Source organism: Dendrobates tinctorius, unplaced genomic scaffold (assembly GCF_039654945.1).
Source record: "Dendrobates tinctorius isolate UK_male_01 unplaced genomic scaffold, ASM3965494v1 ptg000022l, whole genome shotgun sequence".
Classification (NCBI taxonomy): domain Eukaryota; kingdom Metazoa; phylum Chordata; class Amphibia; order Anura; family Dendrobatidae; genus Dendrobates; species Dendrobates tinctorius.
Genome location: NW_027361690.1, coordinates 71100001 through 71113564, shown reverse-complemented (window position 1 = coordinate 71113564; position 13564 = coordinate 71100001). Strand labels below are relative to the sequence as shown.

The following is a 13564-nucleotide window of genomic DNA, read 5'->3' as shown; positions in this document are numbered from 1 at the left end:
AAAAGTTTAACTTTGTTGGGAAAAATAACTAAGTTAATATATTCTTGGTACAGAAAAGAAAAAAAAAAAAAAATTGGGGGGGGAATGACAACTACAGATGTTTAATAAGCAATTGATTTCTGCATCTAGAACCTGTATAAAATACCTACACCACACAGCTGTAACCCAGTTACCAGTAGGCTGCAGGATTTTTAGGGCAAGACTGGGGTGGTCCCTTCAAAATCATTTTGGCTACCACACATGGCTGAACACATGGTTTCCTGTGGTAGCCAATGGCCCAAAATTTTGCGGCAAATACCTACATTTTTCGCTCAAAATTAAGCATCCATTGACCACTGTGGTTTGGTTGAGTCTCGGCCACGAGCAGCAGCCAGAACAGGTGTCTTTATCCACACAAAACCCTTTTGAGTCAAAGGATAAGTTCACACTAGGCGTTTCACTTTTTTTCTGCGGCAAAACCTAATCTCTTGACAGGGAAAAAGAAAGAAAAAAAAAAAAAAAAAGGGTTTTCGTTGTTATTTTAGCAAAAGTATTTGGTGCAGAAGTTTCTGCATCTGTCTGATTTTTCTCTTTATATGTATATATTTTTGAGGAAAGCAAACTTTTGAGTCAACAAACTTCTGACAACATGTCTCCGAATTTCCAAGCAATAATTTTTGTATTTTTTTTTCTGAAAAGGAGAAATGGTCGAAAAAAACAAAACCAACCAAAGTGCTTTCAGACCTCAAACAGTGCTAAGAAAACAAGTTCATAATCATTTAGAAACAATACAACCCCTGGCAAAAATTATGGAATCACCGGCCTTGGAGGATGTTCATTCAGTTGTTTAATTTTGTAGAAAAAAAAAAAAAAGCAGATCACAGACATGGCACAAAACTAAAAGAAAGTCAATTCAAATGGCAACTTTCTGGCTTTAAGAAACACTAAGAAATCAAGAACAAAAAATGTGCTAGTCAGTAATGGTTACTTTTTTAACCAAGCATAGGGGAAAAATTGTGGAGTCACTCAATTCTGAGGGAAAAAATTATGGAAGCACACTGTAAATTTTAATTCCCAAAACTAACACCTGCATCAAATTAGATCTGCTCGTTAGTCTGCATGTAAAAAGGAGTGAGCACACCTTGGAGAGCTGTTGCACCAAGTGGACTGACATGAATCATGGCTCCAACATGAGAGATGCCAATTGAAACAATGGAGAGGATTATCAAACTCTTAAAAGAGGGTAAATCATCACGCAATGTTGCAAAAGAAGTCGATTGTTCAGAGTCAGCTGTGTCTAAATCTGGACCAAATACAAACAACATGAGAAGGTTGTTAAAAGACAAACATACTGGTAGACCAAGGAATACATCAAAGTGTCAAGACCGGAAACTTGAAGCAATATTTCTCCAAAACAGGAAATGTACAACAAAACAAATGAGGAACGAATGGGAGGAAACTGGAGTCAACGTCTGTGTCCAAACTGTAAGAAACCGCCTAAAGGAAATGGGATTTACATACAGAAGAGCTAAACGAAAGCCATCATTAACACCTAAACAGAAAAAAAACAAGGTTACAATGGGCTAAGGAAAAAGCAATCGTGGACTGTGGATGACTGGATCAGTGAGGAATCGCAAATCTGCATTGGGCAAGGTGATGATGCTGTAACTTTTGTTTGGTGCCGTTCCAATGAGATTTATAAAGATGACTTCCTGAAGAGAACATGCAAATTTCCACAGTCATTGATGATATGAGGCTGCATGTCCGATAAAGGCACTGGGGAGATGGCTGTCATTATATCTTTAATAAATGCACAAGCTTTTGTTGATATTTTGGACACTTTTCTTATCCCATCAATTGAAAGGATGTTTTGGGATGATGAAAAGTGTTTAGATAGGCTATGCAACATAATAAACACCGTCAAAACATAAAAAATGGGTTTATGTTACATAGCCTAAACATTTTCTGCTTGCACATAATAAAAATCCGAGTTCGCTGAAACTCACAGTCATTGAACATATAAAGGATGACGTGACCATTTGCTATAAGAATCTAATTAGAAGGGAAAGTTTTTGGATTTTCAAATTAGGCACACTGGCACCAGAGGGGTTAAATCTCACAATTGAGAAACCTTAGTGATATCCATTTGTTCTTGCACCTTTTATGAATTATATTATTTTAATTATTTTACCTTTGATTGTTCCTCTTTTACTTGCTATGTAATCATTTTATGTATCTATGTATTAATCTTATTTTCCCATGTTTTTAACTGTCATGACGCACTAATCATCTCCCATTGGCTACTACCCCTTTAAATAGAGGAGAGGGAGGACTGGGAGCTTGCATCGCATCCAAATGAAAACCACTTTGGGCTGAGTTCATTGATCCACAGGTGGGTGCTTGAATACGCTGGTGAGCACAGCAGATGTCCACAAGAAGAAGAAAGTTCGTTCAGCACACCGGCATAAATGAAAAAAAACTTTATTAGGCTAATATGCCATATTAAAATGCAAAAAACACCTGACGCGTTTCCAGTGCACCCTTAGTCATAGGTGAACTTACCCCTTTAAATACCTTCCCCTCATGTAATCTGTGTACTGCCACCTGAGGAAGACAGATGATTCTGTCGAAACACGTTGTGGACTACAATAATAAAAGAAAATCTTAATCTATTAACCCCCCCTCTTTGCGCTCCTTCTGACCAAGTTTATCCAGCACCGTAACCCACTTCCTCTCTTGAGGCAACCGGCTGGAGTTGCATTGATCTCCCTAAACAACGCTCGGCCGGCGCTCCCCTACGACCGTCATCACTATTATCTGTAAAGGTCAATGTCATGGCCTGCAAATAGTCTGGATCTCAATCCAATTGAAAATCTTGGGTGGAAGTTGAAGAAAATGGTCCATGACAAGGCTCCAACCTGCAAAGCTGATCTGGCAACAGCAATCAGAGAAAGTTGGAGCCAGATTGATGAAGAGTACTGTTTGACACTCATTAAGTCCATGCCTCAGACTGCAAGACATTATAAAAGCCAGAGGTGGTGCAACAAAATACTAGTGATGTGTTGGAGTGTTTGTTTTTCATGATACCATAATTTTTTCCCTCAGAATTGAGTGATTCCATAATTTTTCCCCTATGCTTGGTTTAAAAAAAGTAACCATTACTGTAGCACATTTTTTGTTCTTGATTTCTTTTAGGCTATGTGCACACGCTGCAAATTTTGCTGCAGATCCACTGCAGATTTGGCCTCTGCAGATCCGCAGCAGTTCTGCAGACAGTATACAGTACCATGCAAGTCTATGGGATTTACATTCTGCTGTGCACATGCTGCAGTTTTTTTCACTGCGGAAAAGCTGCGGCTTTGAATCTGCAGAAAGAATTGACATGTCAATTCTTTCTGCGGATTCTGCTGCGGTTTGCCACCTATTCCAGTGTCCAGGTGTCAAATCGCAGGGGAAAACCGCAGGCTAATCCACAGGTCACTTTACCTGCGGTTTACCTGCAGAGCCGCACAGAAAAAAAAAAAAAAAAAAACATTGGTAAATCCACAGCGTATGCTTAGTGTTTTTTAAAGCCAGAAAGTTGCCATTTGAAATGACTTTAGTTTTGTGCCATGTCTGTGATCTGCTTTTTTTCTACAAAATTAAACAACTGAATGAACATCCTCCAAGGCCGGTGATTACATAAAACATTAGTACAACCCCTGGCAAAAATTAAGTCAGGAAGAGTTCAGAAATCAATATTTTGTGGAATAACCATGATTTTTAATCACAGCTTTCATGCGTCTTGGCAAGTTTTCCACCAGTCTTTCACAGTGCTTTTGGGTGACCTTTGTTTGATGGCTTGTGACTACCCATCTTTCTCTTGATTACATTCCAGAGGTTTTCAATGTGGTTCAGGTCTAGAGATTGGGCTGGCCATGACAGGTACTTGATGTGGTGGTCCTTCATCCACACGTTGATTGACCTAGCTGTGTGGCATGGCTCATTGTCCTGCTGGAAAAAACAGTCCTCAGAGTTGGGGAACATTGCCTGAGCAGAAGTAATCAACTGTTTTTCCAGTATAATCTTGTATGCGGCTTGATTCATACGTCCTTCGCAAAGACTAACCTGCCCAATTCCAGCCTTGCTGAAGCATCCCCAGATCATAAACGATCCTCCACCAAATCTCACAGTGGGAGCAAGACACTCTGGCTTGTACGCCTCTCCAGGTCTCCGGCAAACCATTAGACGACCAGGTGTTGGGCAAAGCAGAAAATTAGACTCAGAAGATTACCTTACTTTGGTCCAATCCTTATGGTCTTTGGCAAACGTCAGCCTAGCTCTCCTTTGCTTCTCATTGATGAAAGGCTTTTTTCTAGCTTTACATGACTTGACCCCTAACTCTAGGAGCCCGTTACGAACTGTTCTTGCCATGCACTTCACCCCAGCTGCCATTTGCCATTTCTTTTGCAGGTCACTTGATGTTATCCTGCAGTTGCTGAGTGACATTCGAATAAGATGAGTCATCCCGGTTAGTGGAGAGTCGTTTTCGCCCTCTGCTGGTCTGTAGCTTGACCTTGTTGTAATGGACTGCCATCTTAGAAATTTTAAGGATGGAGGCAACATGACACTCATTGTATCCCTCTGCTAGTAAAGCCAGAATTGAGCCCTTCTTTTCCTCGCTCAAGTCTTTTCTTTTCAACTCCTTTGGCATGGTTAAAAGACATTTTTTCATTCCTATTTCTTTTGAGATATTACTAGCACTTGTTTTGCCATCCAGCTTGTCCTATTGCAAGAGGATTGTGAACACCACAGCAGGGTTTTTATACTTTCCTTAGTTTTAAATAAGATTTGGTTCAGGTGATCACCTAATCAGAAGCACATTAAGTAAAATGAGGTGTACTCTGGTTGGAAATCAGTTAACTGACACTAGGATGTGACTTCAATGGAAGTCTTCAAACAGAGGCTGGACAGACATCTGACTGGGATGATTTAGCGAATCCTGCTTTGAGCAGGGGGTTGGACCAGATGGCCCAGGAGGTCCCTTCCAACTCTACGATTCTATGATTCTATGATTCTATGATTCTAGGATGGAATAGCTGTTAGACATGTAGAGAAGCTGATTTTTATAAAACTGTGCAGTGGTCTCTTAAATTTTGCCAGAGGCAGCAGCAGCACAACCCTCAGGTAACATCAGGCTGTACGCTGCCTGTTTGTTGCCTGTTCAAGTTGTGGTTCCACCATTTGGCTTACAACTGTCATCTTACTACTTGTACCCATATATGTTTTTTTTCCAATAAAGCTTTCAGCTTTTATTATTGGTTCTTTGGTGCTACTTTTCTCTATATTATTTTCATTATTTGGGCACTGAACCTGTCACATCAATACTTTCACCCTCATATATTGGCCACTGGGCAATATACTCGCTGTGGGTGCTCTGCCTCTATATAGGATTTGTAAATTCTCCTTATAACTAGGTGACAGCCACTTTAAAACAAAGTAATAACTACGGTATATTGGAAAAAAAAAAAAAAATAAGTATTCACATGATGTGACCTGAAGGAAGGCCCATTCATCACGATCAGTCCCTCCCGGAGAACCATGTTTATCCTTGGACACTAATCATTTCAAATGCGTCTTAGCAGAGTTAAACCTCTGACAGCTGCAGTACAGATAAAGGCAGTGACAGGTGGAGTCCCCACAATGTGTGTCTAACATCAGAGACTGCGGCCCCTTACATTGGGACTTCCACTTCCAGTGACGTTCTAACATTGCTAAATTACAGAATACAAAAGAGTTTACAAGGGAATAAAACAAGTCCCTAATCCTATTGTTGATGCATCCAGCCGCTGACTCATAAACAAACTGAAATCACCCACCGGCCGCTTTACGAGCGCTGCACCAGCACGGCACACAAGTCAATGAATCAGTCACTACAGTAATCTAATAGACCAAGCCAAGAAGTACAGAAATCAGGTAACATAATTAGTGGCCAACTTTCTACAGTTTTAGGCCATTGACATTTACAGCACTGGTAGGATCTCATTTTGCAGTCTCAAATATAATAAATTACTAAATTTTCTAGTTAATCTGTATAACTTGCCATGGACGGGTGTCTCAGTCTGGCCTTGTCCTGCTCGGCCCTTATTCACATTGATGTCATCTGACGCATGGTAAGGTTTTAATACGATGGACACGTTCAGACCGTCCTGAAGGTGCACCTCGATGTTGGTAGGACAGCTTTTGTGCTTTTAAGATCAAAACAGCGTTAACCAAGGAATAAAAAACAAAAAACAATTATGTTTACTAAATACCCTTATTATTATTACTACCTTTATGCATTATTTGCAGTATATTTTTTACTTTTAGTTCAGGATATTTGTGTTTTTTGCTTTTCGTTTTCTCTGGTTAATGGTCATGTGTTAATATGCACTTACATTGTGTATACACATTAACTTACTTTTCTCGGTTCAGATTTGTTTTTTATTCATTTCATTGTGCATTCAGTGCATATATGGGTGGGAAAGCCATCCAGTCTGGCCTAAGCTGTTACTAGTGGTTCAGCCGCTCGACCCTTATTCACATTCACCCCACTTGGCAAGTGAAAAGGTTTTAAATACTAGAGTAGGGACTGTCCCACAAGGGTTGCCGTGACGTGGCGGGATGGCTTGTACATTATTTTGATCAAAATTATGTTTACTAAATACCCTTATTATTATTACCTTTATGCATTATTTGCAGTATATTTTTTACTATTAGTTCAAGATATTTGTGTTTTTTGCTTTTCGTTTTAGCGTTAACCAAGGACCCATGTAATTTACATGTACCATTACTGTTTAAATTTGTTGTAGGGTATGTGCTCATTTTTGTTTTATTCTTTGGTTTTTCAAGTAAATTTCCTAGACTAAAACCTGGGAAGCAACAGAAACATTGGAAAGCGTTAAATTTACATGGGCACAGATTTGAGAGGAACTACTGAAGGTATAGAGCATAAGGGAAGCACGGTGGCTCAGTGGTTAGCATTGTAGCTTTGTGTTCAAATCCCAAAAAGGACAATGGAGCCTGCAAGAGTTTGTATGTTCTTCCCTTGTTTGGGTGGGTTACCTCCAGTTTTCTCCCCCAGTCACCGAGAATTCAGATTGTGAGCCACAATGGGGTCAGTGGTAAATGCTGTGAAACATGATGGCGCTATATCATTACAAATAATGTATCACCAGACAGGGTTTAGTCTTTTTTGGAAGGTTTTATAGCTCTCTGCTATTACTATAATGTAAAGCTGCAAACAGTTTTCAGTCTGCCCAAAGATACTTTACATAGACAATAAGCATGAAATATAGAGAGATTTAGCCGCCCTGCATAGAGTTCATCAACAAGTGCACACATCTGCCATGTGTATTAGATCTCATTCACATGTCCATGTTTGCCATAGTCAACACATGCTGCCATTTTTATGGGTAGAAGACATACCCATCATAGTCTATAGGGTTAGCCACATGTCCATCTTAGATATGTGGGTCATACTGCTATTTAAATGACTGGAACAGTTAAAATAATGGATGGAATCAGTGTACAGTATGCAGTTTTTTGGGTAGGACAAAGTAGGGATTTTTATTTTTTGTACAAGAGGGGGAAAAAAAAAAAAAAAAAAAAAAACCACGTTGCACTGATCGTAAAAACTAACACATGGAACACAATTGCAAAAGCAAAATAAATAAGGATTTCCAAATGAGACCATAGAATAAAATTTGCTGCAAAAATGTATTAACTAATTTTGCTCATCTGATTGGGCGATCGCCAAGAGAGGCTACTTCGCAGGCGGTGCCATCTTGGAGGAGGAAATTTTTTTCCTTCACTAGCAAGATGGCGCCATCAGAGAGAGATATTATATATACATATATATATATATATACACACACACACACACACACACACACACACACACACACAGCAGCTACTGCGCATGCGCCATTTTGATTTTGTATTTTTTTCTACTGCTCAGGATAACCTCAAGCACATTTATTAACACAGTAAACATGCGATTATGCTGCAAACAAATTCGGCATGACTAGGGTAGAAAAATGTCACAAACATGGCAGATTCTGCGATAGTTTCTGAACATATTCGGTCAACTCTAGTGAGCACCTTCAACCCCCAGGTGCTTCACAGAACTTGACAACATTGATCTATGAAAGTGAAAATATATACATACACACACACACACACTTGTCCCCACAAAACAAATGGTTGTTTTAGCCCCATATGTTTTCCTTTTCGCAAGGATAGCAGGAGAAAGTGGACCGCTATATTTCTTGTGCAATTTCTCCCGAGTGCACAGACACTTCACTTGTGGCCGAAAACTACTTTTAAGTCAGAGTGCAAAGCTCAGGAGGGAAGAGGCACCATATTGGAGTTCAGATTTTGCTGGGATGGTTTGAGGATGCCATGTCACATTGGCAGAGCCAAGAGGTACCAGAACAGCAGAAATCACCCACATGTGACCATATTTTACAAACTACACCCCCAATGAATTTATCTAGGGGTGCAGTGATCATGCTGACATGTGCCTCACTGATTATATAATTGGGCAGTGAAGAAAGAATAAAATTACATTTTTACCACTAAAATATTGTTTTGCCCCAAGATTTTAGTTTTCTAAGGACTAATAAGACCAAATCTAGCACAGGTTGTTGAAATTTCTCCGGAGAACGCCAATACGCTACATATAATTGGGAAATACTTGAGGCACAGTGCAAAACTCAGAAGGGAAGAATAGCCGTATTACAATGCAGATTCGGTTATGGTTTGCAGGTGCCATGACACACGGGTAGAGCCCCTGATGTGCCAGAACATCAGAACTCCCCATAAGTGACCCCATTTTACAAACTATACCTCTCATCGCTACAGAAATGCCAAAACAGGTGGACGCTGAATGTGGATTAGGCAAACTGTGGGGCTCAGAAAGGAGAGGGCACTTGGAAAAGCATAACTCTTTGGATTTCTTTTTTTTTTTTTTGGGGGGGGGGGGGGGTTGAGGAGCCTGTGTACTACTAGCAACGTGGAAGCCCCCTATACTTCCATTGACAAATGACTGTCCTGAGTTGGGACTTTTTTTGTGGATTCATTTGAATCTTTAACATAACATTTTGAATCACATCTATCCTCCACTCTGTGCTGAGCACTTAAATCAGGGTTTCCATCTAGGGGCAGAGACACAGCAGCGACTAAAAAAAAAAGTCCGATTTTGATGCAGGAGTGTTGGATGAGTGTAATGCAATCATGCGAGTTTCATGCGTTTTTTGTGCAAGTACAATCCGATTATTCACACCTAGCATCCGATTTACATCCGAACGCAGTGCGATTGCCATCAGACTGCAATGCGATTTTAACATGAGCTTTTACATTGAGCACTTCTGTCATTTACACAGTGTTAAAACAAAATATTCTTCTAAAACACACATTATATAAATATATCAGAGAGACTGATAACAGAATAGCTGTTAATTCGTTTGTCGGCTTCTGTAAAATCATTACAGAAGCAGACAGGATAGGAGACATGGTTTACATACAGTAAACCATTGCAGAACTGTTAGATTTATATAGGTCAGTGACAAATACTGTTATTAGTGTGTGTGTGTAAAATTTGGGAGCTGTAGGTATTTAATAAAAGAATGTATTCATGGGGAACAAAGAGAGGGAAAGCCAGTGACTGAGGGCAGATATTAATAGCCTAGAAAGGGACCATGGTTATTGCCCACCCCCCTGGCTAAAAAAAAAAAAAAAAAAAACCCCAGCCACCCCAGAAAAGACACATCTGTAGGATGCACCAATTCTGACACTTAACCTCTCTTCCCATTGCCCTGTAGCGGGTGGCATATGGGGTAATAAGGGGTTAATGTCCCCATTGTTTTGTAAGGTGACATTAAGCCTGGTTAGAAATGGAGAGGTGTCAATAAGACATTACTGTCCATTACTAATCCTAAAGAATCCAGAAGAAGCTATTGCGAAACGGCGTTAGGGTTGGGGATTGTGTGGCTGTCTTTGCCTCTTGGTGCTCATTACTTTCAACATCTTCAGGTGATGTAATGATTTGCCTTATTGTGTCCTTTAGTATTAAGGTGACATTTGGAAAATTATGATCGTGGTTTTTGTACATTTGTGATCATATATTGAATGGTTTCCCCTCATGTATGCCAGTGCAATAGGTTGTTCATAATTATTTGTCTCTAAAACAGACCCCCCCCCCCCCCTTTTTTGTGTACCAAGCATAATTTGCACTAAGCATTTGCTGGTACTTTGCACTTTTTTGATGTCTGCAATAAAATAGGAAACTGTGTTTTCCTTTTTAATTAATGAACAAAGCCTTGCGTTTAGGCATTTTGTGTGGAGATGCATTGAAGATCATTGACTATGTCCTGATATATTATTGTAGGATTTTTTTTTTAGGCATCAAACTGATATGAGATTTATTGAATAATGCATTAGAGGCTCAGCTTTACTATTGATTTTCACACATTCCCCTTTGGAGGTTTATTCTCACCGTTTTTTACTATCCCTCTCTCTTTTTTTGTCCTCATTCTATGTATATTTTTAAATAATGTGTATTAACAAATTGGAATTCTTATAAAAAAATTATTGCTGGAATCTCTCTGTATTCTAAGGCGGTAAAAGACCGTTAGTTAGGATAACTTGCAACTTGAAGTGTCTAGCATTTTGAATAAATGTTTTTTGGACCTTATTGTTGATATAACCTATTCTATGTGTATGCATGTATTCTATATTTTCTATTATAACCTGTCAGTGTGATTTTACTACATAGCCGTATATGAAATGTCGGCTTTTCAAAGGACACCGGTGCAAAAAAAAAAAAAAACGCACAGCACTCGATCTTGATCCGATGCGAGCTGAAAAAAAAATGAAACAAGGATGAAGACACCATCGTTGAATTTGTCCGATTTCATCACAAGTGAGCATGAGCCCTAAAACTCCGAGTGATGGTGGCTTGCTTTTTTTTTTTTGAGGGACAAGATGACGTTTAAAGCGGTGCCATTTGTTTACATTCGTTTTTTAATTGCATTTTCTTCCACTTTGTTTGGTGAGACAAACTAGGATTTTTTTTTTTTTTTTTTATTTAAAAAACGGGGCTTACTGAAGGTGTTAACTAGTGCGATATTTTTATAGGTTGGGTCGTTCCAGATAAGAAAAGTACAGATTCGGTATTGCCTGTTTATATTTTTCATAAAAATATTTATGGGTACAATATATAATTTTTTATACATGTACAACTTTTTTCTCGTCTTTGTCCCACTTTGGGACTTTCACTGTCAGTACTCTGATCACAGTTATAAAGCATACCAATGCAGGAGCATGCTTTATCAGTGCAGCACTGCCAGTGACAAGTTAGAATGATCATGCACTGGGCAGGATCTAACTAATCTGCTAGAGCCTGGGTGACCTGGACGTCGGCATGATGACATTGGGTCACCATGGCAACGATCGGGCCCCCGATCAGAAGACAGAGGGGACTCCCTCCTGCCTGCCTTCTGCCTCACCTGCTACGATTGATATCAATTGGAGCATTTAGTGGATTAAACAGGGAGGAGCAGCGCGGGCAGTCAGCATCACTGAACATGTTACGGCGATCTCACTCAGCTCCTGTGGGCGCAAAATCACCATGACGTATCCATATGTTCAAGGTTGGCAAGTAATTACCAACGTGGACCTATGGATACGTCCAAGGTCGTGGATGGGGTTAAAGGAAACCCAAGAACAATATTCTTCCAACGTAAACATTAAAAACTGATAAATTGTAATTGTACATGGGACCATCCTTTTGTTCACCTAGCAACTTTATATATCTGGAAAATAGAAGCATGAAGTGCGGTGAACAGAGTTAGCAAGTTACACTATGTACATCAGTGGTTTGGAAACACGATTTCAGGGAAAGATTAGATTTCATGCAGCCATTCTTCGCAGACCCCCACTTATACATGCTCTCGTCTGCTGGTCTGCCTGTCTTTAGAAATACTGCATGGGCCAGGGCTCATCCCATTGAACACCCGTACTCCTTCTCCGTGGACAGAATACTACTAAGCCAACACAGGGTGAGAGCAACACACTGGGGCAATACTTTATTGGATCACCAACAACCTAAATAGTACAGTTCGAGCAAATACACAAGATGGTGCAAATGACAGTCTCACTCTTCCGCTGGCTCACCAGAAATTAGGGGCATCCAGGGACAACTACCCCAACCAGTAGCACCCCTCTTTAGGCACGCACCCACAGAGAGCCAGGTTGGGACAAACATCTTCATGGGTTCAGTGATGGGCAGTGGAGCAGCTCAGTATTCCACCAGCTGGTGCCATGTTCCTTGGCTGCAGTACCATAGAGTCACACTGGAGAGGGAGAGAGGTCCTTTATACCCACAGCTGTTATGAATGGGTCACCGAGGAGAAAAAAAAACAAAACAAGCTAAGTCACAGAAAACCAGAGAGGTTGGTAACTATGCAGATTACAGATCCCTGATCCTAACCACACAACTAGCAGCAGCCGTGGAGCGTACCTACGATGATCCTAGACGCTTCGTCACAGCCGGAGAACTACAGCAAAGAAGCTGAAGCAAGAAAAGGGGAAATTAACTGCACCAGAGCAGACCCCAAAGGAAAGACAGCCCCCACACATGTATTGACGGTGAAACAAGATGAAAGCACAAACACAGGCAGGAAAATAGGCTGAGCAAACGATGGGGCCCAAACTAACTAGAAAGAATAGGAAAGGAAAGAAACTGTCTGCAATCTGCAAAAAACCCTACAAAAATAATGTCCAACACTTCTGAATGCAAAATTAAACCCTGAAGTCACTAGACTTCTCCCACTATATCAGCACTCTGAAATATTCTGAGACAGAGCAAAAAGAGGCAAATACAGGTAAATAAGAGTAGAAATTCAGCACAGCCCCAGCCGGGGCTGGCTGACCACACAAAAAACTAAATAGACAAAAAAAAATCAAGTGTGAACATTCGCAGAAAAACTTGGTTTTCAGCTCTGTTCCAGTCATCTAAAGCCAAGACCTGACAAGCCAGAATGAATCACCAGCACCAGAATAGGGTGTCGGCTGTCTTAAATCCAGTCTGAGATTCCTGAGGTCCAATCGTCATCCTCATTATCAGGTGGCAGATCTCTACTGATTAAATCAGCCTCACTACCTCCTGTTTCCTGTTACCACCAAAGGGAGCCTGGCAGGAGAACTCACAACTGGTGGACCAGAAAATGAACTCACGACAGCTGTCTTTCAGGCATTAACCCACAAGATGGGGGAAGGGAACACCTCATTGTTCAATTAACCTGCATATTTGTCCTCTAGCAAACTGCAGGGGCTGATACAATACGTAATGATCAGGCATTCAACAAATTAACATACATCGATTGTTCAATTAATCTCCGTATTTTGCCCTCTAAGGTCTGTAGACGAGTAAACCACAGGGAGCTGATAAAATACCTAATCAGCAGGCATATGCAGCAAGAGCCAATGTACAGAATCATATGAACAATGGCTCATGTCCCTTGACCTACCGAACAATACATCTGGCATAACTAAGGCTAGTTTC

General features: G+C 40.3%; 1 protein-coding gene across 4 annotated transcripts in view; it reads right to left on the bottom strand.

The window, feature by feature from the left end:
• Positions 1-13564, bottom strand: part of MCTP2 (multiple C2 and transmembrane domain containing 2) — a 273414-nt gene that overhangs the window by 229487 nt on the left and 30363 nt on the right. The window lies entirely within an intron of this gene.